General features: G+C 45.2%; 29 non-coding genes across 29 annotated transcripts; all 29 read left to right on the top strand.

Annotated features, from left to right (window-relative positions):
- Window positions 1-297: 297 nt before the first annotated feature.
- On the top strand, window positions 298-387 carry trnar-ucu (transfer RNA arginine (anticodon UCU)). The gene is given in 2 exon segments: window positions 298-334; window positions 352-387. It is a non-coding gene; the product is annotated as a tRNA-Arg (tRNA).
- Window positions 388-488: 101 nt separating this feature from the next.
- On the top strand, window positions 489-562 carry trnat-agu (transfer RNA threonine (anticodon AGU)). Its single transcript has one exon. It is a non-coding gene; the product is annotated as a tRNA-Thr (tRNA).
- Window positions 563-789: 227 nt separating this feature from the next.
- Window positions 790-863, top strand: trnat-ugu (transfer RNA threonine (anticodon UGU)). The gene has a single exon. It is a non-coding gene; the product is annotated as a tRNA-Thr (tRNA).
- A 1,756-nt stretch (window positions 864-2,619) lies between these two features.
- trnat-cgu (transfer RNA threonine (anticodon CGU)) lies at window positions 2,620-2,693 on the top strand. Its single transcript has one exon. It is a non-coding gene; the product is annotated as a tRNA-Thr (tRNA).
- Window positions 2,694-3,957: 1,264 nt separating this feature from the next.
- trnar-ucu (transfer RNA arginine (anticodon UCU)) lies at window positions 3,958-4,047 on the top strand. The gene is given in 2 exon segments: window positions 3,958-3,994; window positions 4,012-4,047. It is a non-coding gene; the product is annotated as a tRNA-Arg (tRNA).
- A 101-nt stretch (window positions 4,048-4,148) lies between these two features.
- Window positions 4,149-4,222, top strand: trnat-agu (transfer RNA threonine (anticodon AGU)). The gene has a single exon. It is a non-coding gene; the product is annotated as a tRNA-Thr (tRNA).
- A 227-nt stretch (window positions 4,223-4,449) lies between these two features.
- Window positions 4,450-4,523, top strand: trnat-ugu (transfer RNA threonine (anticodon UGU)). The gene has a single exon. It is a non-coding gene; the product is annotated as a tRNA-Thr (tRNA).
- A 1,455-nt stretch (window positions 4,524-5,978) lies between these two features.
- trnat-agu (transfer RNA threonine (anticodon AGU)) lies at window positions 5,979-6,052 on the top strand. The gene has a single exon. It is a non-coding gene; the product is annotated as a tRNA-Thr (tRNA).
- A 227-nt stretch (window positions 6,053-6,279) lies between these two features.
- On the top strand, window positions 6,280-6,353 carry trnat-ugu (transfer RNA threonine (anticodon UGU)). Its single transcript has one exon. It is a non-coding gene; the product is annotated as a tRNA-Thr (tRNA).
- A 1,264-nt stretch (window positions 6,354-7,617) lies between these two features.
- trnar-ucu (transfer RNA arginine (anticodon UCU)) lies at window positions 7,618-7,707 on the top strand. The gene is given in 2 exon segments: window positions 7,618-7,654; window positions 7,672-7,707. It is a non-coding gene; the product is annotated as a tRNA-Arg (tRNA).
- Window positions 7,708-7,808: 101 nt separating this feature from the next.
- On the top strand, window positions 7,809-7,882 carry trnat-agu (transfer RNA threonine (anticodon AGU)). The gene has a single exon. It is a non-coding gene; the product is annotated as a tRNA-Thr (tRNA).
- A 227-nt stretch (window positions 7,883-8,109) lies between these two features.
- Window positions 8,110-8,183, top strand: trnat-cgu (transfer RNA threonine (anticodon CGU)). Its single transcript has one exon. It is a non-coding gene; the product is annotated as a tRNA-Thr (tRNA).
- Window positions 8,184-9,447: 1,264 nt separating this feature from the next.
- On the top strand, window positions 9,448-9,537 carry trnar-ucu (transfer RNA arginine (anticodon UCU)). The gene is given in 2 exon segments: window positions 9,448-9,484; window positions 9,502-9,537. It is a non-coding gene; the product is annotated as a tRNA-Arg (tRNA).
- A 402-nt stretch (window positions 9,538-9,939) lies between these two features.
- Window positions 9,940-10,013, top strand: trnat-cgu (transfer RNA threonine (anticodon CGU)). The gene has a single exon. It is a non-coding gene; the product is annotated as a tRNA-Thr (tRNA).
- A 1,264-nt stretch (window positions 10,014-11,277) lies between these two features.
- On the top strand, window positions 11,278-11,367 carry trnar-ucu (transfer RNA arginine (anticodon UCU)). The gene is given in 2 exon segments: window positions 11,278-11,314; window positions 11,332-11,367. It is a non-coding gene; the product is annotated as a tRNA-Arg (tRNA).
- A 101-nt stretch (window positions 11,368-11,468) lies between these two features.
- Window positions 11,469-11,542, top strand: trnat-agu (transfer RNA threonine (anticodon AGU)). Its single transcript has one exon. It is a non-coding gene; the product is annotated as a tRNA-Thr (tRNA).
- A 227-nt stretch (window positions 11,543-11,769) lies between these two features.
- Window positions 11,770-11,843, top strand: trnat-ugu (transfer RNA threonine (anticodon UGU)). The gene has a single exon. It is a non-coding gene; the product is annotated as a tRNA-Thr (tRNA).
- Window positions 11,844-13,107: 1,264 nt separating this feature from the next.
- On the top strand, window positions 13,108-13,197 carry trnar-ucu (transfer RNA arginine (anticodon UCU)). Its single transcript is given in 2 exon segments — window positions 13,108-13,144; window positions 13,162-13,197. It is a non-coding gene; the product is annotated as a tRNA-Arg (tRNA).
- Window positions 13,198-13,298: 101 nt separating this feature from the next.
- On the top strand, window positions 13,299-13,372 carry trnat-agu (transfer RNA threonine (anticodon AGU)). The gene has a single exon. It is a non-coding gene; the product is annotated as a tRNA-Thr (tRNA).
- A 227-nt stretch (window positions 13,373-13,599) lies between these two features.
- On the top strand, window positions 13,600-13,673 carry trnat-cgu (transfer RNA threonine (anticodon CGU)). The gene has a single exon. It is a non-coding gene; the product is annotated as a tRNA-Thr (tRNA).
- A 1,456-nt stretch (window positions 13,674-15,129) lies between these two features.
- Window positions 15,130-15,203, top strand: trnat-agu (transfer RNA threonine (anticodon AGU)). Its single transcript has one exon. It is a non-coding gene; the product is annotated as a tRNA-Thr (tRNA).
- Window positions 15,204-15,429: 226 nt separating this feature from the next.
- trnat-cgu (transfer RNA threonine (anticodon CGU)) lies at window positions 15,430-15,503 on the top strand. The gene has a single exon. It is a non-coding gene; the product is annotated as a tRNA-Thr (tRNA).
- A 1,264-nt stretch (window positions 15,504-16,767) lies between these two features.
- On the top strand, window positions 16,768-16,857 carry trnar-ucu (transfer RNA arginine (anticodon UCU)). Its single transcript is given in 2 exon segments — window positions 16,768-16,804; window positions 16,822-16,857. It is a non-coding gene; the product is annotated as a tRNA-Arg (tRNA).
- A 101-nt stretch (window positions 16,858-16,958) lies between these two features.
- Window positions 16,959-17,032, top strand: trnat-agu (transfer RNA threonine (anticodon AGU)). The gene has a single exon. It is a non-coding gene; the product is annotated as a tRNA-Thr (tRNA).
- A 1,735-nt stretch (window positions 17,033-18,767) lies between these two features.
- Window positions 18,768-18,841, top strand: trnat-agu (transfer RNA threonine (anticodon AGU)). The gene has a single exon. It is a non-coding gene; the product is annotated as a tRNA-Thr (tRNA).
- A 227-nt stretch (window positions 18,842-19,068) lies between these two features.
- trnat-cgu (transfer RNA threonine (anticodon CGU)) lies at window positions 19,069-19,142 on the top strand. Its single transcript has one exon. It is a non-coding gene; the product is annotated as a tRNA-Thr (tRNA).
- Window positions 19,143-20,597: 1,455 nt separating this feature from the next.
- Window positions 20,598-20,671, top strand: trnat-agu (transfer RNA threonine (anticodon AGU)). Its single transcript has one exon. It is a non-coding gene; the product is annotated as a tRNA-Thr (tRNA).
- Window positions 20,672-20,898: 227 nt separating this feature from the next.
- On the top strand, window positions 20,899-20,972 carry trnat-cgu (transfer RNA threonine (anticodon CGU)). Its single transcript has one exon. It is a non-coding gene; the product is annotated as a tRNA-Thr (tRNA).
- A 1,756-nt stretch (window positions 20,973-22,728) lies between these two features.
- Window positions 22,729-22,802, top strand: trnat-ugu (transfer RNA threonine (anticodon UGU)). Its single transcript has one exon. It is a non-coding gene; the product is annotated as a tRNA-Thr (tRNA).
- The last annotated feature ends 1,494 nt before the right edge of the window (window positions 22,803-24,296 follow it).

Raw genomic sequence — 24,296 nt, 5'->3', positions numbered from 1 at the left:
GCAGAAGGTCCAAAAAGAAAACATGACAGTCTTGTTCCTGCTTTCAAAAGATCTGAAGACATGTGACATTAGGTTGCACAGCATTAGCTGGTGAAAGCTCCTGTCCTTTCATCTGGAGATCCTGAATTCGTATCCTAAAACTGCTTTCCATTTGACAATTGTGCTAATTTGCATATGTAAAGAGCAGAAAGTCAAGATAGTAATTGTAACTCTTGGGCTGAAAAATACAAAAGCTAATAATAATTGAAATCTGTCTTTCCCCAGAATTGTGAGCAACACATCAAAGGGTTTGTTGTAGGCTCTGTGGCGCAATGGATAGCGCATTGGACTTCTAGATTGTGAGTTGACGTGATTCAAAGGTTGTGGGTTCGAGTCCCACCAGAGTCGCAGGCTTTTAGCTACCAAGACCCTGCTCAAAGCTTTTCATCTCACATTGTTGTGCCTCTTCATACTGTGACTCACCCTTTCACAATCTGCAGCTGGAGAGTGGCGCCGTGGCTTAGTTGGTTAAAGCGCCTGTCTAGTAAACAGGAGATCCTGGGTTCGAATCCCAGCGGAGCCTTTATCACGTGGCCAACTAGGGTCTGTTTGATTGGCTGTTTTTCAGTTGAGATATGGTACATCCTGAAAATTCAGAGTTGTCACGGCAGCGGTCCATTTTCAGCCAAAGGCCCGTACTTTGGGCAAAACTTTCTAGTTTTCAGTCTAACGAACCAATCCAATTTATGGACGCCCTGGAGCATAAAGCCTTCACTGATAGGACTTAACTCCAGAAGCGCTTCATTGTGGGGCGCCATGGCTTAGCCGGTCAAAGCGCCTGTCTTGTAAACAGGAGATCCTGGGTTCGAATCCCAGTGGTGCCTTCTAACGATGTTTGCCGTCTTCGGCCTCCACTCAGTGGCTTTCTTGTCACATTTTTGTATCTCTTCACACTGTGACTCATCCTCCCTCAAAACATAGATTTTCAAATCCCAGCGGTGACCTCAGTCTGACGGCAGCTAGGGGCTGTCTTTGTGTCTGTTTATCGGATGAAATACAACCTTCTTATAATTCATGGTTGTTATGAATGCTGTCATAACTTTCGGATATTTTTGGAAAACGGACCAATTTGATTTATGAACAACCTTTACCCTAAAGCCTTCACTGATAGGACTTAATTTGTTTAGCATTTCCTGTTAGGGCGCCATGTCTTTTGCCTGGCTTTAGTCTCAAGGGTGTCCATGGCCCAAGCACCTGTCTTGTAAGTAGGAGCTTCCGTGATCAAATCCCTGTGGTGCCTTCTATCAGTGGTTGTGGTCTTTGGCCTTCATGAAGGGCATCAAAAAGATTGAACTTTCCTTTACCCGCCTAAATCAAAAGAAAGCAGTGCAATTTTAGGATGCCCTGGCATAGCTGTCCAAGGACCACATCTTGTAAGCGAATTGTTCGAATCCCAGCGTTTCCTTCCATTCGGAGGCTCTGCTCTCCGATCTACAGGAAAAGGCGGGAGGTCCGGGCAGAAAATATGACTGACGTGTTCCCGTTTTCAGTAGTCCTGAAGCCATGTGTCGTTAGGGTGCACAGTATCAGCTGGTCAAAGGGCCGGTCTTGCCAACAGACTGTTGAATTCCAAGCCGTGCCTTCCTATCAACGACTGTTCTTCGGTCTACTTTAGAGAAAGGAGGTCCACAAGGAGGTTTGACTTTCTTGTACTTGGTTTTATTAAAATATAGCCATGGAGTTTCAGGATGCCCTAGCATAGCTGTTCAGTGATCATGTCTTGTAAACAGATTGTTCAAGTCCCAGCGATTCCATCCTTTTAGTTGCCGTTTTCTCCGTTCTACATAAAAGGCAGGAGGTCCAAAAAGAAAACATGACAGTCTTGTTCCTGCTTTCAAAAGATCTGAAGACATGTGACATTAGGTTGCACAGCATTAGCTGGTGAAAGCTCCTGTCCTTTCATCTGGAGATCCTGAATTCGTATCCTAAAACTGCTTTCCATTTGATAATTGTGCTAATTTGCATATGTAAAGAGCAGAAGGTCAAGATAGTAATTGTAACTCTTGGGCTGAAAAATACAAAAGCTAATAATAATTGAAATCTGTCTTTCCCCAGAATTGTGAGCAACACATCAAAGGGTTTGTTGTAGGCTCTGTGGCGCAATGGATAGCGCATTGGACTTCTAGATTGTGAGTTGACGTGATTCAAAGGTTTTGGGTTCGAGTCCCACCAGAGTCGCAGGCTTTTAGCTACCAAGACCCTGCTCAAAGCTTTTCATCTCACATTGTTGTTCCTGTTCATACTGTGACTCACCCTTTCACAATCTGCAGCTGGAGAGTGGGGCCGTGGCTTAGTTGGTTAAAGCGCCTGTCTAGTAAACAGGAGATCCTGGTTTCGAATCCCAGCGGAGCCTTTATCACGTGGCCAACTAGGGTCTGTTTGATTGGCTGTTTTTCAGTCGAGATATGGTACATCCTGAAAATTCAGAGTTGTCACGGCAGCGGTCCATTTTCAGCCAAAGGCCCGTACTTTGGGCAAAACTTTCTAGTTTTCAGTCTAACGAACCAATCCCATTTATGGACGCCCTGGAGCATAAAGCCTTCACTGATAGGACTTAACTCCGGAAGCACTTCATTGTGGGGCGCCATGGCTTAGCCGGTCAAAGCGCCTGTCTCGTAAACAGGAGATCCTGGGTTCGAATCCCAGTGGTGCCTTCTAACGATGCTTGCCGTCTTCGGCCTCCACTTAGTGGCTTTCTTGTCACATTTTTGTATCTCTTCACACTGTGACTCATCCTCCCTCAAAACATAGATTTTCAAATCCCAGCGGTGACCTCAGTCTGACGGCAGCTAGGGGCTGTCTTTGTGTCTGTTTATCGGATGAAATACAACCTTCTTATAATTCATGGTTGTTATGAATGCTGTCATAACTTTCGGATATTTTTGGAAAACGGACCAATTTGATTTATGAACAACCTTTACCCTAAAGCCTTCACTGATAGGACTTAATTTGTTTAGCATTTCCTGTTAGGGCGCCATGTCTTTTGCCTAGCTTTAGTCTCAAGGGTGTCAATGGCCCAAGCACCTGTCTTGTAAGTAGGAGCTTCCGTGATCAAATCCCTGTGGTGCCTTCTATCAGTGGTTGTGGTCTTTGGCCTTCATGAAGGGCATCAAAAAGATTGAACTTTCCTTTACCCGCCTAAATCAAAAGAAAGCAGTGCAATTTTAGGATGCCCTGGCATAGCTGTCCAAGGACCACGTCTTGTAAGCGAATTGTTCGAATCCCAGCGTTTCCTTCCATTCGGAGGCTCTGCTCTCCGATCTACAGGAAAAGGCGGGAGGTCCGGGCAGAAAATATGACTGACGTGTTCCCGTTTTCAGTAGTCCTGAAGCCATGTGTCGTTAGGGTGCACAGTATCAGCTGGTCAAAGGGCCGGTCTTGTCAACAGACTGTTGAATCCCAAGCCGTGCCTTCCTATCAACGACTGTTCTTCGGTCTACTTTAGAGAAAGGAGGTCCACAAGGAGGTTTGACTTTCTTGTACTTGGTTTTATTAAAATATAGCCATGGAGTTTCAGGATGCCCTAGCATAGCTGTTCAGTGATCATGTCTTGTAAACAGATTGTTCAAGTCCCAGCGATTCCATCCTTTTAGTTGCCGTTTTCTCCGTTCTACATAAAAGGCAGAAGGTCCAAAAAGAAAACATGACAGTCTTGTTCCTGCTTTCAAAAGATCTGAAGACATGTGACATTAGGTTGCACAGCATTAGCTGGTGAAAGCTCCTGTCCTTTCATCTGGAGATCCTGAATTCGTATCCTAAAACTGCTTTCCATTTGACAATTGTGCTAATTTGCATATGTAAAGAGCAGAAAGTCAAGATAGTAATTGTAACTCTTGGGCTGAAAAATACAAAAGCTAATAATAATTGAAATCTGTCTTTCCCCAGAATTGTGAGCAACACATCAAAGGGTTTGTTGTAGGCTCTGTGGCGCAATGGATAGCGCATTGGACTTCTAGATTGTGAGTTGACGTGATTCAAAGGTTGTGGGTTCGAGTCCCACCAGAGTCGCAGGCTTTTAGCTACCAAGACCCTGCTCAAAGCTTTTCATCTCACATTGTTGTGCCTCTTCATACTGTGACTCACCCTTTCACAATCTGCAGCTGGAGAGTGGCGCCGTGGCTTAGTTGGTTAAAGCGCCTGTCTAGTAAACAGGAGATCCTGGGTTCGAATCCCAGCGGAGCCTTTATCACGTGGCCAACTAGGGTCTGTTTGATTGGCTGTTTTTCAGTTGAGATATGGTACATCCTGAAAATTCAGAGTTGTCACGGCAGCGGTCCATTTTCAGCCAAAGGCCCGTACTTTGGGCAAAACTTTCTAGTTTTCAGTCTAACGAACCAATCCAATTTATGGACGCCCTGGAGCATAAAGCCTTCACTGATAGGACTTAACTCCAGAAGCGCTTCATTGTGGGGCGCCATGGCTTAGCCGGTCAAAGCGCCTGTCTTGTAAACAGGAGATCCTGGGTTCGAATCCCAGTGGTGCCTTCTAACGATGTTTGCCGTCTTCGGCCTCCACTCAGTGGCTTTCTTGTCACATTTTTGTATCTCTTCACACTGTGACTCATCCTCCCTCAAAACATAGATTTTCAAATCCCAGCGGTGACCTCAGTCTGACGGCAGCTAGGGGCTGTCTTTGTGTCTGTTTATCGGATGAAATACAACCTTCTAATAATTCATGGTTGTTATGAATGCTGTCATAACTTTCGGATATTTTTGGAAAACGGACCAATTTGATTTATGAACAACCTTTACCCTAAAGCCTTCACTGATAGGACTTAATTTGTTTAGCATTTCCTGTTAGGGCGCCATGTCTTTTGCCTGGCTTTAGTCTCAAGGGTGTCCATGGCCCAAGCACCTGTCTTGTAAGTAGGAGCTTCCGTGATCAAATTCCTGTGGTGCCTTCTATCAGTGGTTGTGGTCTTTGGCCTTCATGAAGGGCATCAAAAAGATTGAACTTTCCTTTACCCGCCTAAATCAAAAGAAAGCAGTGCAATTTTAGGATGCCCTGGCATAGCGGTCCAAGGACCACGTCTTGTAAGCGAATTGTTCGAATCCCAGCGTTTCCTTCCATTCGGAGGCTCTGCTCTCCGATCTACAGGAAAAGGCGGGGGGTCCGGGCAGAAAATATGACTGACGTGTTCCCGTTTTCAGTAGTCCTGAAGCCATGTGTCGTTAGGGTGCACAGTATCAGCTGGTCAAAGGGCCGGTCTTGCCAACAGACTGTTGAAATCCAAGCCGTGCCTTCCTATCAACGACTGTTCTTCGGTCTACTTTAGAGAAAGGAGGTCCACAAGGAGGTTTGACTTTCTTATACTTGGTTTTATTAAAATATAGCCATGGAGTTTCAGGATGCCCTAGCATAGCTGTTCAGTGATCATGTCTTGTAAACAGGTTGTTCAAGTCCCAGCGATTCCATCCTTTTAGTTGCCGTTTTCTCCGTTCTACATAAAAGGCAGGAGGTCCAAAAAGAAAACATGACAGTCTTGTTCCTGCTTTCAAAAGATCTGAAGACATGTGACATTAGGTTGCACAGCATTAGCTGGTGAAAGCTCCTGTCCTTTCATCTGGAGGTCCTGAATTTGTATCCTAAAACTGCTTTCCATTTGACAATTGTGCTAATTTGCATATGTAAAGAGCAGAAGGTCAAGATAGTAATTGTAACTCTTGGGCTGAAAAATACAAAAGCTAATAATAATTGAAATCTGTCTTTCCCCAGAATTGTGAGCAACACATCAAAGGGTTTGTTGTAGGCTCTGTGGCGCAATGGATAGCGCATTAGACTTCTAGATTGTGAGTTGACGTGATTCAAAGGTTGTGGGTTCGAGTCCCACCAGAGTCGCAGGCTTTTAGCCACCAAGACCCTGCTCAAAGCTTTTCATCTCACATTGTTGTGCCTGTTCATACTGTGACTCACCCTTTCACAATCTGCAGCTGGAGAGTGGCGCCGTGGCTTAGTTGGTTAAAGCGCCTGTCTAGTAAACAGGAGATCCTGGGTTCGAATCCCAGCGGAGCCTTTATCACGTGGCCAACTAAGGTCTGTTTGATTGGCTGTTTTTCAGTTGAGATATGGTACATCCTGAAAATTCAGAGTTGTCACGGCAGCGGTCCATTTTCAGCCAAAGGCCCGTACTTTGGGCAAAACTTTCTAGTTTTCAGTCTAACGAACCAATCCAATTTATGGACGCCCTGGAGCATAAAGCCTTCACTGATAGGACTTAACTCCGGAAGCACTTAATTGTGGGGCGCCATGGCTTAGCCGGTCAAAGCGCCTGTCTTGTAAACAGGAGATCCTGGGTTCGAATCCCAGTGGTGCCTTCTAACGATGTTTGCCGTCTTCGGCCTCCACTCAGTGGCTTTCTTGTCACATTTTTGTATCTCTTCACACTGTGACTCATCCTCCCTCAAAACATAGATTTTCAAATCCCAGCGGTGACCTCAGTCTGACGGCAGCTAGGGGCTGTCTTTGTGTCTGTTTATCGGATGAAATACAACCTTCTTATAATTCATGGTTGTTATGAATGCTGTCATAACTTTCGGATATTTTTGGAAAACGGACCAATTAGATTTATGAACAACCTTTACCCTAAAGCCTTCACTGATAGGACTTAATTTGTTTAGCATTTCCTGTTAGGGCGCCATGTCTTTTGCCTGGCTTTAGTCTCAAGGGTGTCCATGGCCCAAGCACCTGTCTTGTAAGTAGGAGCTTCCGTGATCAAATCCCTGTGGTGCCTTCTATCAGTGGTTGTGGTCTTTGGCCCTCATGAAGGCCATCAAAAAGATTGAACTTTCCTTTACCCGCCTAAATCAAAAGAAAGCAGTGCAATTTTAGGATGCCCTGGCATAGCTGTCCAAGGACCACGTCTTGTAAGCGAATTGTTCGAATCCCAGCGTTTCCTTCCATTCGGAGGCTCTGCTCTCCGATCTACAGGAAAAGGCGGGAGGTCCGGGCAGAAAATATGACTGACGTGTTCCCGTTTTCAGTAGTCCTGAAGCCATGTGTCGTTAGGGTGCACAGTATCAGCTGGTCAAAGGGCCGGTCTTGTCAACAGACTGTTGAATTCCAAGCCGTGCCTTCCTATCAACGACTGTTCTTCGGTCTACTTTAGAGAAAGGAGGTCCACAAGGAGGTTTGACTTTCTTATACTTGGTTTTATTTAAATATAGCCATGGAGTTTCAGGATGCCCTAGCATAGCTGTTCAGTGATCATGTCTTGTAAACAGATTGTTCAAGTCCCAGCGATTCCATCCTTTTAGTTGCCGTTTTCTCCGTTCTACATAAAAGGCTGGAGGTCCAAAAAGAAAACATGACAGTCTTGTTCCTGCTTTCAAAAGATCTGAAGACATGTGACATTAGGTTGCACAGCATTAGCTGGTGAAAGCTCCTGTCCTTTCATCTGGAGATCCTGAATTTGTATCCTAAAACTGCTTTCCATTTGACAATTGTGCTAATTTGCATATGTAAAGAGCAGAAGGTCAAGATAGTAATTGTAACTCTTGGGCTGAAAAATACAAAAGCTAATAATAATTGAAATCTGTCTTTCCCCAGAATTGTGAGCAACACATCAAAGGGTTTGTTGTAGGCTCTGTGGCGCAATGGATAGCGCATTGGACTTCTAGATTGTGAGTTGACGTGATTCAAAGGTTGTGGGTTCGAGTCCCACCAGAGTCGCAGGCTTTTAGCTACCAAGACCCTGCTCAAAGCTTTTCATCTCACATTGTTGTGCCTGTTCATACTGTGACTCACCCTTTCACAATCTGCAGCTGGAGAGTGGCGCCGTGGCTTAGTTGGTTAAAGCGCCTGTCTAGTAAACAGGAGATCCTGGGTTCGAATCCCAGCGGAGCCTTTATCACTTGGCCAACTAGGGTCTGTTTGATTGGCTGTTTTTCAGTTGAGATATGGTACATCCTGAAAATTCAGAGTTGTCACGGCAGCGGTCCATTTTCAGCCAAAGGCCCGTACTTTGGGCAAAACTTTCTAGTTTTCAGTCTAACGAACCAATCCAATTTATGGACGCCCTGGAGCATAAAGCCTTCACTGATAGGACTTAACTCCGGAAGCACTTCATTGTGGGGCGCCATGGCTTAGCCGGTCAAAGCGCCTGTCTCGTAAACAGGAGATCCTGGGTTCGAATCCCAGTGGTGCCTTCTAACGATGTTTGCCGTCTTCGGCCTCCACTCAGTGGCTTTCTTGTCACATTTTTGTATCTCTTCACACTGTGACTCATCCTCCCTCAAAACATAGATTTTCAAATCCCAGCGGTGACCTCAGTCTGACGGCAGCTAGGGGCTGTCTTTGTGTCTGTTTATCGGATGAAATACAACCTTCTTATAATTCATGGTTGTTATGAATGCTGTCATAACTTTCGGATATTTTTGGAAAACGGACCAATTTGATTTATGAACAACCTTTACCCTAAAGCCTTCACTGATAGGACTTAATTTGTTTAGCATTTCCTGTTAGGGCGCCATGTCTTTTGCCTGGCTTTAGTCTCAAGGGTGTCCATGGCCCAAGCACCTGTCTTGTAAGTAGGAGCTTCCGTGATCAAATCCCTGTGGTGCCTTCTATCAGTGGTTGTGGTCTTTGGCCTTCATGAAGGGCATCAAAAAGATTGAACTTTCCTTTACCCGCCTAAATCAAAAGAAAGCAGTGCAATTTTAGGATGCCCTGGCATAGCTGTCCAAGGACCACGTCTTGTAAGCGAATTGTTCGAATCCCAGCGTTTCCTTCCATTCGGAGGCTCTGCTCTCCGATCTACAGGAAAAGGCGGGAGGTCCGGGCAGAAAATATGACTGACGTGTTCCCGTTTTCAGTAGTCCTGAAGCCATGTGTCGTTAGGGTGCACAGTATCAGCTGGTCAAAGGGCCGGTCTTGTCAACAGACTGTTGAATTCCAAGCCGTGCCTTCCTATCAACGACTGTTCTTCGGTCTACTTTAGAGAAAGGAGGTCCACAAGGAGGTTTGACTTTCTTGTACTTGGTTTTATTAAAATATAGCCATGGAGTTTCAGGATGCCCTAGCATAGCTGTTCAGTGATCATGTCTTGTAAACAGATTGTTCAAGTCCCAGCGATTCCATCCTTTTAGTTGCCGTTTTCTCCGTTCTACATAAAAGGCAGGAGGTCCAAAAAGAAAACATGACAGTCTTGTTCCTGCTTTCAAAAGATCTGAAGACATGTGACATTAGGTTGCACAGCATTAGCTGGTGAAAGCTCCTGTCCTTTCATCTGGAGATCCTGAATTCGTATCCTAAAACTGCTTTCCATTTGACAATTGTGCTAATTTGCATATGTAAAGAGCAGAAGGTCAAGATAGTAATTGTAACTCTTGGGCTGAAAAATACAAAAGCTAATAATAATTGAAATCTGTCTTTCCCCAGAATTGTGAGCAACACATCAAAGGGTTTGTTGTAGGCTCTGTGGCGCAATGGATAGCGCATTGGACTTCTAGATTGTGAGTTGACGTGATTCAAAGGTTGTGGGTTCGAGTCCCACCAGAGTCGCAGGCTTTTAGCTACCAAGACCCTGCTCAAAGCTTTTCATCTCACATTGTTGTTCCTGTTCATACTGTGACTCACCCTTTCACAATCTGCAGCTGGAGAGTGGGGCCGTGGCTTAGTTGGTTAAAGCGCCTGTCTAGTAAACAGGAGATCCTGGTTTCGAATCCCAGCGGAGCCTTTATCACGTGGCCAACTAGGGTCTGTTTGATTGGCTGTTTTTCAGTCGAGATATGGTACATCCTGAAAATTCAGAGTTGTCACGGCAGCGGTCCATTTTCAGCCAAAGGCCCGTACTTTGGGCAAAACTTTCTAGTTTTCAGTCTAACGAACCAATCCCATTTATGGACGCCCTGGAGCATAAAGCCTTCACTGATAGGACTTAACTCCGGAAGCACTTCATTGTGGGGCGCCATGGCTTAGCCGGTCAAAGCGCCTGTCTCGTAAACAGGAGATCCTGGGTTCGAATCCCAGTGGTGCCTTCTAACGATGCTTGCCGTCTTCGGCCTCCACTTAGTGGCTTTCTTGTCACATTTTTGTATCTCTTCACACTGTGACTCATCCTCCCTCAAAACATAGATTTTCAAATCCCAGCGGTGACCTCAGTCTGACGGCAGCTAGGGGCTGTCTTTGTGTCTGTTTATCGGATGAAATACAACCTTCTTATAATTCATGGTTGTTATGAATGCTGTCATAACTTTCGGATATTTTTGGAAAACGGACCAATTTGATTTATGAACAACCTTTACCCTAAAGCCTTCACTGATAGGACTTAATTTGTTTAGCATTTCCTGTTAGGGCGCCATGTCTTTTGCCTAGCTTTAGTCTCAAGGGTGTCAATGGCCCAAGCACCTGTCTTGTAAGTAGGAGCTTCCGTGATCAAATCCCTGTGGTGCCTTCTATCAGTGGTTGTGGTCTTTGGCCTTCATGAAGGGCATCAAAAAGATTGAACTTTCCTTTACCCGCCTAAATCAAAAGAAAGCAGTGCAATTTTAGGATGCCCTGGCATAGCTGTCCAAGGACCACGTCTTGTAAGCGAATTGTTCGAATCCCAGCGTTTCCTTCCATTCGGAGGCTCTGCTCTCCGATCTACAGGAAAAGGCGGGAGGTCCGGGCAGAAAATATGACTGACGTGTTCCCGTTTTCAGTAGTCCTGAAGCCATGTGTCGTTAGGGTGCACAGTATCAGCTGGTCAAAGGGCCGGTCTTGTCAACAGACTGTTGAATCCCAAGCCGTGCCTTCCTATCAACGACTGTTCTTCGGTCTACTTTAGAGAAAGGAGGTCCACAAGGAGGTTTGACTTTCTTGTACTTGGTTTTATTAAAATATAGCCATGGAGTTTCAGGATGCCCTAGCATAGCTGTTCAGTGATCATGTCTTGTAAACAGATTGTTCAAGTCCCAGCGATTCCATCCTTTTAGTTGCCGTTTTCTCCGTTCTACATAAAAGGCAGAAGGTCCAAAAAGAAAACATGACAGTCTTGTTCCTGCTTTCAAAAGATCTGAAGACATGTGACATTAGGTTGCACAGCATTAGCTGGTGAAAGCTCCTGTCCTTTCATCTGGAGATCCTGAATTCGTATCCTAAAACTGCTTTCCATTTGACAATTGTGCTAATTTGCATATGTAAAGAGCAGAAAGTCAAGATAGTAATTGTAACTCTTGGGCTGAAAAATACAAAAGCTAATAATAATTGAAATCTGTCTTTCCCCAGAATTGTGAGCAACACATCAAAGGGTTTGTTGTAGGCTCTGTGGCGCAATGGATAGCGCATTGGACTTCTAGATTGTGAGTTGACGTGATTCAAAGGTTGTGGGTTCGAGTCCCACCAGAGTCGCAGGCTTTTAGCTACCAAGACCCTGCTCAAAGCTTTTCATCTCACATTGTTGTGCCTCTTCATACTGTGACTCACCCTTTCACAATCTGCAGCTGGAGAGTGGCGCCGTGGCTTAGTTGGTTAAAGCGCCTGTCTAGTAAACAGGAGATCCTGGGTTCGAATCCCAGCGGAGCCTTTATCACGTGGCCAACTAGGGTCTGTTTGATTGGCTGTTTTTCAGTTGAGATATGGTACATCCTGAAAATTCAGAGTTGTCACGGCAGCGGTCCATTTTCAGCCAAAGGCCCGTACTTTGGGCAAAACTTTCTAGTTTTCAGTCTAACGAACCAATCCAATTTATGGACGCCCTGGAGCATAAAGCCTTCACTGATAGGACTTAACTCCAGAAGCGCTTCATTGTGGGGCGCCATGGCTTAGCCGGTCAAAGCGCCTGTCTTGTAAACAGGAGATCCTGGGTTCGAATCCCAGTGGTGCCTTCTAACGATGTTTGCCGTCTTCGGCCTCCACTCAGTGGCTTTCTTGTCACATTTTTGTATCTCTTCACACTGTGACTCATCCTCCCTCAAAACATAGATTTTCAAATCCCAGCGGTGACCTCAGTCTGACGGCAGCTAGGGGCTGTCTTTGTGTCTGTTTATCGGATGAAATACAACCTTCTAATAATTCATGGTTGTTATGAATGCTGTCATAACTTTCGGATATTTTTGGAAAACGGACCAATTTGATTTATGAACAACCTTTACCCTAAAGCCTTCACTGATAGGACTTAATTTGTTTAGCATTTCCTGTTAGGGCGCCATGTCTTTTGCCTGGCTTTAGTCTCAAGGGTGTCCATGGCCCAAGCACCTGTCTTGTAAGTAGGAGCTTCCGTGATCAAATTCCTGTGGTGCCTTCTATCAGTGGTTGTGGTCTTTGGCCTTCATGAAGGGCATCAAAAAGATTGAACTTTCCTTTACCTGCCTAAATCAAAAGAAAGCAGTGCAATTTTAGGATGCCCTGGCATAGCGGTCCAAGGACCACGTCTTGTAAGCGAATTGTTCGAATCCCAGCGTTTCCTTCCATTCGGAGGCTCTGCTCTCCGATCTACAGGAAAAGGCGGGGGGTCCGGGCAGAAAATATGACTGACGTGTTCCCGTTTTCAGTAGTCCTGAAGCCATGTGTCGTTAGGGTGCACAGTATCAGCTGGTCAAAGGGCCGGTCTTGTCAACAGACTGTTGAATTCCAAGCCGTGCCTTCCTATCAACGACTGTTCTTCGGTCTACTTTAGAGAAAGGAGGTCCACAAGGAGGTTTGACTTTCTTATACTTGGTTTTATTAAAATATAGCCATGGAGTTTCAGGATGCCCTAGCATAGCTGTTCAGTGATCATGTCTTGTAAACAGATTGTTCAAGTCCCAGCGATTCCATCCTTTTAGTTGCCGTTTTCTCCGTTCTACATCAAAGGCTGGAGGTCCAAAAAGAAAACATGACAGTCTTGTTCCTGCTTTCAAAAGATCTGAAGACATGTGACATTAGGTTGCACAGCATTAGCTGGTGAAAGCTCCTGTCCTTTCATCTGGAGATCCTGAATTCGTATCCTAAAACTGCTTTCCATTTGACAATTGTGCTAATTTGCATATGTAAAGAGCAGAAAGTCAAGATAGTAATTGTAACTCTTGGGCTGAAAAATACAAAAGCTAATAATAATTGAAATCTGTCTTTCCCCAGAATTGTGAGCAACACATCAAAGGGTTTGTTGTAGGCTCTGTGGCGCAATGGATAGCGCATTGGACTTCTAGATTGTGAGTTGACGTGATTCAAAGGTTGTGGGTTCGAGTCCCACCAGAGTCGCAGGCTTTTAGCTACCAAGACCCTGCTCAAAGCTTTTCATCTCACATTGTTGTGCCTCTTCATACTGTGACTCACCCTTTCACAATCTGCAGCTGGAGAGTGGCGCCGTGGCTTAGTTGGTTAAAGCGCCTGTCTAGTAAACAGGAGATCCTGGGTTCGAATCCCAGCGGAGCCTTTATCACGTGGCCAACTAGGGTCTGTTTGATTGGCTGTTTCTCAGTTGAGATATGGTACATCCTGAAAATTCAGAGTTGTCACGGCAGCGGTCCATTTTCAGCCAAAGGCCCGTACTTTGGGCAAAACTTTCTAGTTTTCAGTCTAACGAACCAATCCAATTTATGGACGCCCTGGAGCATAAAGCCTTCACTGATAGGACTTAACTCCGGAAGCGCTTCATTGTGGGGTGCCATGGCTTAGCCGGTCAAAGCGCCTGTCTTGTAAACAGGAGATCCTGGGTTCGAATCCCAGTGGTGCCTTCTAACGATGTTTGCCGTCTTCGGCCTCCACTCAGTGGCTTTCTTGTCACATTTTTGTATCTCTTCACACTGTGACTCATCCTCCCTCAAAACATAGATTTTCAAATCCCAGCGGTGACCTCAGTCTGACGGCAGCTAGGGGCTGTCTTTGTGTCTGTTTATCGGATGAAATACAACCTTCTAATAATTCATGGTTGTTATGAATGCTGTCATAACTTTCGGATATTTTTGGAAAACGGACCAATTTGATTTATGAACAACCTTTACCCTAAAGCCTTCACTGATAGGACTTAATTTGTTTAGCATTTCCTGTTAGGGCGCCATGTCTTTTGCCTGGCTTTAGTCTCAAGGGTGTCCATGGCCCAAGCACCTGTCTTGTAAGTAGGAGCTTCCGTGATCAAATTCCTGTGGTGCCTTCTATCAGTGGTTGTGGTCTTTGGCCTTCATGAAGGGCATCAAAAAGATTGAACTTTCCTTTACCCGCCTAAATCAAAAGAAAGCAGTGCAATTTTAGTATGCCCTGGCATAGCGGTCCAAGGACCACGTCTTGTAAGCGAATTGTTCGAATCCCAGCGTTTCCTTCCATTCGGAGGCTCTGCTCTCCGATCTACAGGAAAAGGCGGGGGGTCCGGGCAGAAAATATGACTGACGTGTTCCCGTTTTCAGTAGTCCTGAAGCCATGTGTCGTTAGGGTGCACAGTATCAGCTGGTCAAAGGGCCGGTCTTGTCAACAGACTGTTGAATTCCAAGCCGTGCCTTCCTATCAACGACTGTTCTTCGGTCTACTTTAGAGAAAGGAGGTCCACAAGGAGGTTTGACTTTCTTATACTTGGTTTTATTAAAATATAGCCATGGAGTTTCAGGATGCCCTAGCATAGCTGTTCAGTGATCATGTCTTGTAAACAGATTGTTCAAGTCCCAGCGATTCCATCCGTTTTAGTTGCCGTTTTCTCCGTTCTACATCAAAGGCTGGAGGTCCAAAAAGAAAACATGACAGTCTTGTTCCTGCTTTCAAAAGATCTGAAGACATGTGACATTAGGTTGCACAGCATTAGCTGGTGAAAGCTCCTGTCCTTTCATCTGGAGGTCCTGAATTTGTATCCTAAAACTGCTTTCCATTTGACAATTGTGCTAATTTGCATATGTAAAGAGCAGAAGGTCAAGATAGTAGTTGTAACTCTTGGGCTGAAAAATACAAAAGCTAATAATAATTGAAATCTGTCTTTCCCCAGAATTGTGAGCAACACATCAAAGGGTTTGTTGTAGGCTCTGTGGCGCAATGGATAGCGCATTAGACTTCTAGATTGTGAGTTGACGTGATTCAAAGGTTGTGGGTTTGAGTCCCACCAGAGTCGCAGGCTTTTAGCTACCAAGACCCTGCTCAAAGCTTTTCATCTCACATTGTTGTGCCTGTTCATACTGTGACTCACCCTTTCACAATCTGCAGCTGGAGAGTGGCGCCGTGGCTTAGTTGGTTAAAGCGCCTGTCTAGTAAACAGGAGATCCTGGGTTCGAATCCCAGCGGAGCCTTTATCACGTGGCCAACTAAGGTCTGTTTGATTGGCTGTTTTTCAGTTGAGATATGGTACATCCTGAAAATTCAGAGTTGTCACGGCAGCGGTCCATTTTCAGCCAAAGGCCCGTACTTTGGGCAAAACTTTCTAGTTTTCAGTCTAACGACCAATCCAATTTAGGGACGCCCTGGAGCATAAAGCCTTCACTGATGGGACTTAACTCCGGAAGCACTTCATTGTCGGGCGCCATGGCTTAGCCGGTCAAAGCGCCTGTCTTGTAAACAGGAGATCCTGGGTTCGAATCCCAGTGGTGCCTTCTAACGATGTTTGCCGTCTTCGGCCTCCACTCAGTGGCTTTCTTGTCACATTTTTGTATCTCTTCACACTGTGACTCATCCTCCCTCAAAACATAGATTTTCAAATCCCAGCGGTGACCTCAGTCTGACGGCAGCTAGGGGCTGTCTTTGTGTCTGTTTATCGGATGAAATACAACCTTCTTATAATTCATGGTTGTTATGAATGCTGTCATAACTTTCGGATATTTTTGGAAAACGGACCAATTAGATTTATGAACAACCTTTACCCTAAAGCCTTCACTGATAGGACTTAATTTGTTTAGCATTTCCTGTTAGGGCGCCATGTCTTTTGCCTGGCTTTAGTCTCAAGGGTGTCCATGGCCCAAGCACCTGCCTTGTAAGTAGGAGCTTCCGTGATCAAATCCCTGTGGTGCCTTCTATCAGTGGTTGTGGTCTTTGGCCCTCATGAAGGGCATCAAAAAGATTGAACTTTCCTTTACCCGCCTAAATCAAAAGAAAGCAGTGCAATTTTAGGATGCCCTGGCATAGCTGTCCAAGGACCACGTCTTGTAAGCGAATTGTTCGAATCCCAGCGTTTCCTTCCATTCGGAGGCTCTGCTCTCCGATCTACAGGAAAAGGCGGGAGGTCCGGGCAGAAAATATGACTGACGTGTTCCCGTTTTCAGTAGTCCTGAAGCCATGTGTCGTTAGGGTGCACAGTATCAGCTGGTCAAAGGGCCGGTCTTGTCAACAGACTGTTGAATTCCAAGCCGTGCCTTCCTATCAACGACTGTTCTTCGGTCTACTTTAGAGAAAGGAGGTCCACAAGGAGGTTTGACTTTCTTATACTTGGTTTTATTAAAATATAGCCATGGAGTTTCAGGATGCCCTAGCATAGCTGTTCAGTGATCATGTCTTGTAAACAGATTGTTCAAGTCCCAGCGATTCCATCCTTTTAGTTGCCGTTTTCTCCGTTCTACATAAAAGGCTGGAGGTCCAAAAAGAAAACATGACAGTCTTGTTCCTGCTTTCAAAAGATCTGAAGACATGTGACATTAGGTTGCACAGCATTAGCTGGTGAAAGCTCCTGTCCTTTCATCTGGAGATCCTGAATTTGTATCCTAAAACTGCTTTCCATTTGACAATTGTGCTAATTTGCATATGTAAAGAGCAGAAGGTCAAGATAGTAATTGTAACTCTTGGGCTGAAAAATACAAAAGCTAATAATAATTGAAATCTGTCTTTCCCCAGAATTGTGAGCAACACATCAAAGGGTTTGTTGTAGGCTCTGTGGCGCAATGGATAGCGCATTGGACTTCTAGATTGTGAGTTGACGTGATTCAAAGGTTGTGGGTTCGAGTCCCACCAGAGTCGCAGGCTTTTAGCTACCAAGACCCTGCTCAAAGCTTTTCATCTCACATTGTTGTGCCTGTTCATACTGTGACTCACCCTTTCACAATCTGCAGCTGGAGAGTGGCGCCGTGGCTTAGTTGGTTAAAGCGCCTGTCTAGTAAACAGGAGATCCTGGGTTCGAATCCCAGCGGAGCCTTTATCACGTGGCCAACTAGGGTCTGTTTGATTGGCTGTTTCTCAGTTGAGATATGGTACATCCTGAAAATTCAGAGTTGTCACGGCAGCGGTCCATTTTAAGCCAAAGGCCCGTACTTTGGGCAAAACTTTCTAGTTTTCAGTCTAACGAACCAATCCAATTTATGGACGCCCTGGAGCATAAAGCCTTCACTGATAGGACTTAACTCCGGAAGCACTTCATTGTGGGGCGCCATGGCTTAGCCGGTCAAAGCGCCTGTCTTCGAATCCCAGTGGTGCCTTCTAACGATGTTTGCCGTCTTCGGCCTCCACTCAGTGGCTTTCTTGTCACATTTTTGTATCTCTTCACACTGTGACTCATCCTCCCTCAAAACATAGATTTTCAAATCCCAGCGGTGACCTCAGTCTGACGGCAGCTAGGGGCTGTCTTTGTGTCTGTTTATCGGATGAAATACAACCTTCTTATAATTCATGGTTGTTATGAATGCTGTCATAACTTTCGGATATTTTTGGAAAACGGACCAATTTGATTTATGAACAACCTTTATCCTAAAGCCTTCACTGATAGGACTTAATTTGTTTAGCATTTCCTGTTAGGGCGCCATGTCTTTTGCCTGGCTTTAGTCTCAAGGGTGTCCATGGCCCAAGCACCTGTCTTGTAAGTAGGAGCTTCCGTGATCAAATCCCTGTGGTGCCTTCTATCAGTGGTTGTGGTCTTTGGCCTTCATGAAGGGCATCAAAAAGATTGAACTTTCCTTTACCCGCCTAAATCAAAAGAAAGCAGTGCAATTTTAGGATGCCCTGGCATAGCTGTCCAAGGACCACGTCTTGTAAGCGAATTGTTCGAATCCCAGCGTTTCCTTCCATTCGGAGGCTCTGCTCTCCGATCTACAGGAAAAGGCGGGAGGTCCGGGCAGAAAATATGACTGACGTGTTCCCGTTTTCAGTAGTCCTGAAGCCATGTGTCGTTAGGGTGCACAGTATCAGCTGGTCAAAGGGCCGGTCTTGTCAACAGACTGTTGAATTCCAAGCCGTGCCTTCCTATCAACGACTGTTCTTCGGTCTACTTTAGAGAAAGGAGGTCCACAAGGAGGTTTGACTTTCTTGTACTTGGTTTTATTAAAATATAGCCATGGAGTTTCAGGATGCCCTAGCATAGCTGTTCAGTGATCATGTCTTGTAAACAGATTGTTCAAGTCCCAGCGATTCCATCCTTTTAGTTGCCGTTTTCTCCGTTCTACATAAAAGGCAGGAGGTCCAAAAAGAAAACATGACAGTCTTGTTCCTGCTTTCAAAAGATCTGAAGACATGTGACATTAGGTTGCACAGCATTAGCTGGTGAAAGCTCCTGTCCTTTCATCTGGAGATCCTGAATTCGTATCCTAAAACTGCTTTCCATTTGACAATTGTGCTAATTTGCATATGTAAAGAGCAGAAGGTCAAGATAGTAATTGTAACTCTTGGGCTGAAAAATACAAAAGCTAATAATAATTGAAATCTGTCTTTCCCCAGAATTGTGAGCAACACATCAAAGGGTTTGTTGTAGGCTCTGTGGCGCAATGGATAGCGCATTGGACTTCTAGATTGTGAGTTGACGTGATTCAAAGGTTGTGGGTTCGAGTACCACCAGAGTCGCAGGCTTTTAGCTACCAAGACCCTGCTCAAAGCTTTTCATCTCACATTGTTGTGCCTGTTCATACTGTGACTCACCCTTTCGCAATCTGCAGCTGGAGAGTGGCGCCGTGGCTTAGTTGGTTAAAGCGCCTGTCTAGTAAACAGGAGATCCTGGGTTCGAATCCCAGCGGAGCCTTTATCACGTGGCCAACTAAGGTCTGTTTGATTGGCTGTTTTTCAGTTGAGATATGGTACATCCTGAAAATTCAGAGTTGTCACGGCAGCGGTCCATTTTCAGCCAAAGGCCCGTACTTTGGGCAAAACTTTCTAGTTTTCAGTCTAACGAACCAATCCAATTTATGGACGCCCTGGAGCATAAAGCCTTCACTGATAGGACTTAACTCCGGAAGCACTTAATTGTGGGGCGCCATGGCTTAGCCGGTCAAAGCGCCTGTCTTGTAAACAGGAGATCCTGGGTTCGAATCCCAGTGGTGCCTTCTAACGATGTTTGCCGTCTTCGGCCTCCACTCAGTGGCTTTCTTGTCACATTTTTGTATCTCTTCACACTGTGACTCATCCTCCCTCAAAACATAGATTTTCAAATCCCAGCGGTGACCTCAGTCTGACGGCAGCTAGGGGCTGTCTTTGTGTCTGTTTATCGGATGAAATACAACCTTCTTATAATTCATGGTTGTTATGAATGCTGTCATAACTTTCGGATATTTTTGGAAAACGGACCAATTTGATTTATGAACAACCTTTACCCTAAAGCCTTCACTGATAGGACTTAATTTGTTTAGCATTTCCTGTTAGGGCGCCATGTCTTTTGCCTGGCTTTAGTCTCAAGGGTGTCAATGGCCCAAGCACCTGTCTTGTAAGTAGGAGCTTCCGTGATCAAATCCCTGTGGTGCCTTCTATCAGTGGTTGTGGTCTTTGGCCTTCATGAAGGGCATCAAAAAGATTGAACTTTCCTTTACCCGCCTAAATCAAAAGAAAGCAGTGCAATTTTAGGATGCCCTGGCATAGCTGTCCAAGGACCACGTCTTGTAAGCGAATTGTTCGAATCCCAGCGTTTCCTTCCATTCGGAGGCTCTGCTCTCCGATCTACAGGAAAAGGCGGGAGGTCCGGGCAGAAAATATGACTGACGTGTTCCCGTTTTCAGTAGTCCTGAAGCCATGTGTCGTTAGGGTGCACAGTATCAGCTGGTCAAAGGGCCGGTCTTGTCAACAGACTGTTGAATCCCAAGCCGTGCCTTCCTATCAACGACTGTTCTTCGGTCTACTTTAGAGAAAGGAGGTCCACAAGGAGGTTTGACTTTCTTGTACTTGGTTTTATTAAAATATAGCCATGGAGTTTCAGGATGCCCTAGCATAGCTGTTCAGTGATCATGTCTTGTAAACAGATTGTTCAAGTCCCAGCGATTCCATCCTTTTAGTTGCCGTTTTCTCCGTTCTACATAAAAGGCAGAAGGTCCAAAAAGAAAACATGACAGTCTTGTTCCTGCTTTCAAAAGATCTGAAGACATGTGACATTAGGTTGCACAGCATTAGCTGGTGAAAGCTCCTGTCCTTTCATCTGGAGATCCTGAATTCGTATCCTAAAACTGCTTTCCATTTGACAATTGTGCTAATTTGCATATGTAAAGAGCAGAAAGTCAAGATAGTAATTGTAACTCTTGGGCTGAAAAATACAAAAGCTAATAATAATTGAAATCTGTCTTTCCCCAGAATTGTGAGCAACACATCAAAGGGTTTGTTGTAGGCTCTGTGGCGCAATGGATAGCGCATTGGACTTCTAGATTGTGAGTTGACGTGATTCAAAGGTTGTGGGTTCGAGTCCCACCAGATTCGCAGGCTTTTAGCTACCAAGACCCTGCTCAAAGGTTTTCATCTCACATTGTTGTGCCTCTTCATACTGTGACTCACCCTTTCACAATCTGCAGCTGGAGAGTGGCGCCGTGGCTTAGTTGGTTAAAGCGCCTGTCTAGTAAACAGGAGATCCTGGGTTCGAATCCCAGCGGAGCCTTTATCACGTGGCCAACTAGGGTCTGTTTGATTGGCTGTTTTTCAGTTGAGATATGGTACATCCTGAAAATTCAGAGATGTCACGGCAGCGGTCCATTTTCAGCCAAAGGCCCGTACTTTGGGCAAAACTTTCTAGTTTTCAGTCTAACGAACCAATCCAATTTATGGACGCCCTGGAGCATAAAGCCTTCACTGATAGGACTTAACTCCGGAAGCACTTCATTGTGGGGCGCCATGGCTTAGCCGGTCAAAGCGCCTGTCTCGTAAACAGGAGATCCTGGGTTCGAATCCCAGTGGTGCCTTCTAACGATGTTTGCCGTCTTCGGCCTCCACTCAGTGGCTTTCTTGTCACATTTTTGTATCTCTTCACACTGTGACTCATCCTCCCTCAAAACATAGATTTTCAAATCCCAGCGGTGACCTCAGTCTGACGGCAGCTAGGGGCTGTCTTTGTGTCTGTTTATCGGATGAAATACAACCTTCTTATAATTCATGGTTGTTATGAATGCTGTCATAACTTTCGGATATTTTTGGAAAACGGACCAATTTGATTTATGAACAACCTTTACCCTAAAGCCTTCACTGATAGGACTTAATTTGTTTAGCATTTCCTGTTAGGGCGCCATGTCTTTTGCCTGGCTTTAGTCTCAAGGGTGTCCATGGCCCAAGCACCTGTCTTGTAAGTAGGAGCTTCCGTGATCAAATCCCTGTGGTGCCTTCTATCAGTGGTTGTGGTCTTTGGCCTTCATGAAGGGCATCAAAAAGATTGAACTTTCCTTTACCCGCCTAAATCAAAAGAAAGCAGTGCAATTTTAGGATGCCCTGGCATAGCTGTCCAAGGACCACGTCTTGTAAGCGAATTGTTCGAATCCCAGCGTTTCCTTCCATTCGGAGGCTCTGCTCTCCGATCTACAGGAAAAGGCGGGAGGTCCGGGCAGAAAATATGACTGACGTGTTCCCGTTTTCAGTAGTCCTGAAGCCATGTGTCGTTAGGGTGCACAGTATCAGCTGGTCAAAGGGCCGGTCTTGTCAACAGACTGTTGAATTCCAAGCCGTGCCTTCCTATCAACGACTGTTCTTCGGTCTACTTTAGAGAAAGGAGGTCCACAAGGAGGTTTGACTTTCTTGTACTTGGTTTTATTAAAATATAGCCATGGAGTTTCAGGATGCCCTAGCATAGCTGTTCAGTGATCATGTCTTGTAAACAGATTGTTCAAGTCCCAGCGATTCCATCCTTTTAGTTGCCGTTTTCTCCGTTCTACATAAAAGGCAGGAGGTCCAAAAAGAAAACATGACAGTCTTGTTCCTGCTTTCAAAAGATCTGAAGACATGTGACATTAGGTTGCACAGCATTAGCTGGTGAAAGCTCCTGTCCTTTCATCTGGAGATCCTGAATTCGTATCCTAAAACTGCTTTCCATTTGACAATTGTGCTAATTTGCATATGTAAAGAGCAGAAGGTCAAGATAGTAATTGTAACTCTTGGGCTGAAAAATACAAAAGCTAATAATAATTGAAATCTGTCTTTCCCCAGAATTGTGAGCAACACATCAAAGGGTTTGTTGTAGGCTCTGTGGCGCAATGGATAGCGCATTGGACTTCTAGATTGTGAGTTGACGTGATTAAAAGGTTGTGGGTTCGAGTCCCACCAGAGTCGCAGGCTTTTAGCTACCAAGACCCTGCTCAAAGCTTTTCATCTCACATTGTTGTTCCTGTTCATACTGTGACTCACCCTTTCACAATCTGCAGCTGGAGAGTGGGGCCGTGGCTTAGTTGGTTAAAGCGCCTGTCTAGTAAACAGGAGATCCTGGTTTCGAATCCCAGCGGAGCCTTTATCACGTGGCCAACTAGGGTCTGTTTGATTGGCTGTTTTTCAGTCGAGATATGGTACATCCTGAAAATTCAGAGTTGTCACGGCAGCGGTCCATTTTCAGCCAAAGGCCCGTACTTTGGGCAAAACTTTCTAGTTTTCAGTCTAACGAACCAATCCCATTTATGGACGCCCTGGAGCATAAAGCCTTCACTGATAGGACTTAACTCCGGACGCACTTCATTGTGGGGCGCCATGGCTTAGCCGGTCAAAGCGCCTGTCTTGTAAACAGGAGATCCTGGGTTCGAATCCCAGTGGTGCCTTCTAACGATGTTTGCCGTCTTCGGCCTCCACTCAGTGGCTTTCTTGTCACATTTTTGTATCTCTTCACACTGTGACTCATCCTCCCTCAAAACATAGATTTTCAAATCCCAGCGGTGACCTCAGTCTGACGGCAGCTAGGGGCTGTCTTTGTGTCTGTTTATCGGATGAAATACAACCTTCTTATAATTCATGGTTGTTATGAATGCTGTCATAACTTTCGGATATTTTTGGAAAACGGACCAATTTGATTTATGAACAACCTTTACCCTAAAGCCTTCACTGATAGGACTTAATTTGTTTAGCATTTCCTGTTAGGGCGCCATGTCTTTTGCCTGGCTTTAGTCTCAAGGGTGTCCATGGCCCAAGCACCTGTCTTGTAAGTAGGAGCTTCCGTGATCAAATCCCTGTGGTGCCTTCTATCAGTGGTTGTGGTCTTTGGCCTTCATGAAGGGCATCAAAAAGATTGAACTTTCCTTTACCCGCCTAAATCAAAAGAAAGCAGTGCAATTTTAGGATGCCCTGGCATAGCTGTCCAAGGACCACGTCTTGTAAGCGAATTGTTCGAATCCCAGCGTTTCCTTCCATTCGGAGGCTCTGCTCTCCGATCTACAGGAAAAGGCGGGAGGTCCGGGCAGAAAATATGACTGACGTGTTCCCGTTTTCAGTAGTCCTGAAGCCATGTGTCGTTAGGGTGCACAGTATCAGCTGGTCAAAGGGCCGGTCTTGTCAACAGACTGTTGAATTCCAAGCCGTGCCTTCCTATCAACGACTGTTCTTCGGTCTACTTTAGAGAAAGGAGGTCCACAAGGAGGTTTGACTTTCTTGTACTTGGTTTTATTAAAATATAGCCATGGAGTTTCAGGATGCCCTAGCATAGCTGTTCAGTGATCATGTCTTGTAAACAGATTGTTCAAGTCCCAGCGATTCCATCCTTTTAGTTGCCGTTTTCTCCGTTCTACATAAAAGGCAGGAGGTCCAAAAAGAAAACATGACAGTCTTGTTCCTGCTTTCAAAAGATCTGAAGACATGTGACATTAGGTTGCACAGCATTAGCTGGTGAAAGCTCCTGTCCTTTCATCTGGAGATCCTGAATTCGTATCCTAAAACTGCTTTCCATTTGACAATTGTGCTAATTTGCATATGTAAAGAGCAGAAGGTCAAGATAGTAATTGTAACTCTTGGGCTGAAAAATACAAAAGCTAATAATAATTGAAATCTGTCTTTCCCCAGAATTGTGAGCAACACATCAAAGGGTTTGTTGTAGGCTCTGTGGCGCAATGGATAGCGCATTGGACTTCTAGATTGTGAGTTGACGTGATTAAAAGGTTGTGGGTTCGAGTCCCACCAGAGTCGCAGGCTTTTAGCTACCAAGACCCTGCTCAAAGCTTTTCATCTCACATTGTTGTTCCTGTTCATACTGTGACTCACCCTTTCACAATCTGCAGCTGGAGAGTGGGGCCGTGGCTTAGTTGGTTAAAGCGCCTGTCTAGTAA

The sequence above is a fragment of the Misgurnus anguillicaudatus genome, chromosome 9 (genome assembly GCF_027580225.2).
Source record: "Misgurnus anguillicaudatus chromosome 9, ASM2758022v2, whole genome shotgun sequence".
NCBI classification, from domain to species: Eukaryota; Metazoa; Chordata; class Actinopteri; order Cypriniformes; family Cobitidae; genus Misgurnus; species Misgurnus anguillicaudatus.
The sequence above is the reverse complement of the archived record's forward strand: the minus strand, read 5'-3'. Positions and strand labels throughout refer to the sequence as shown.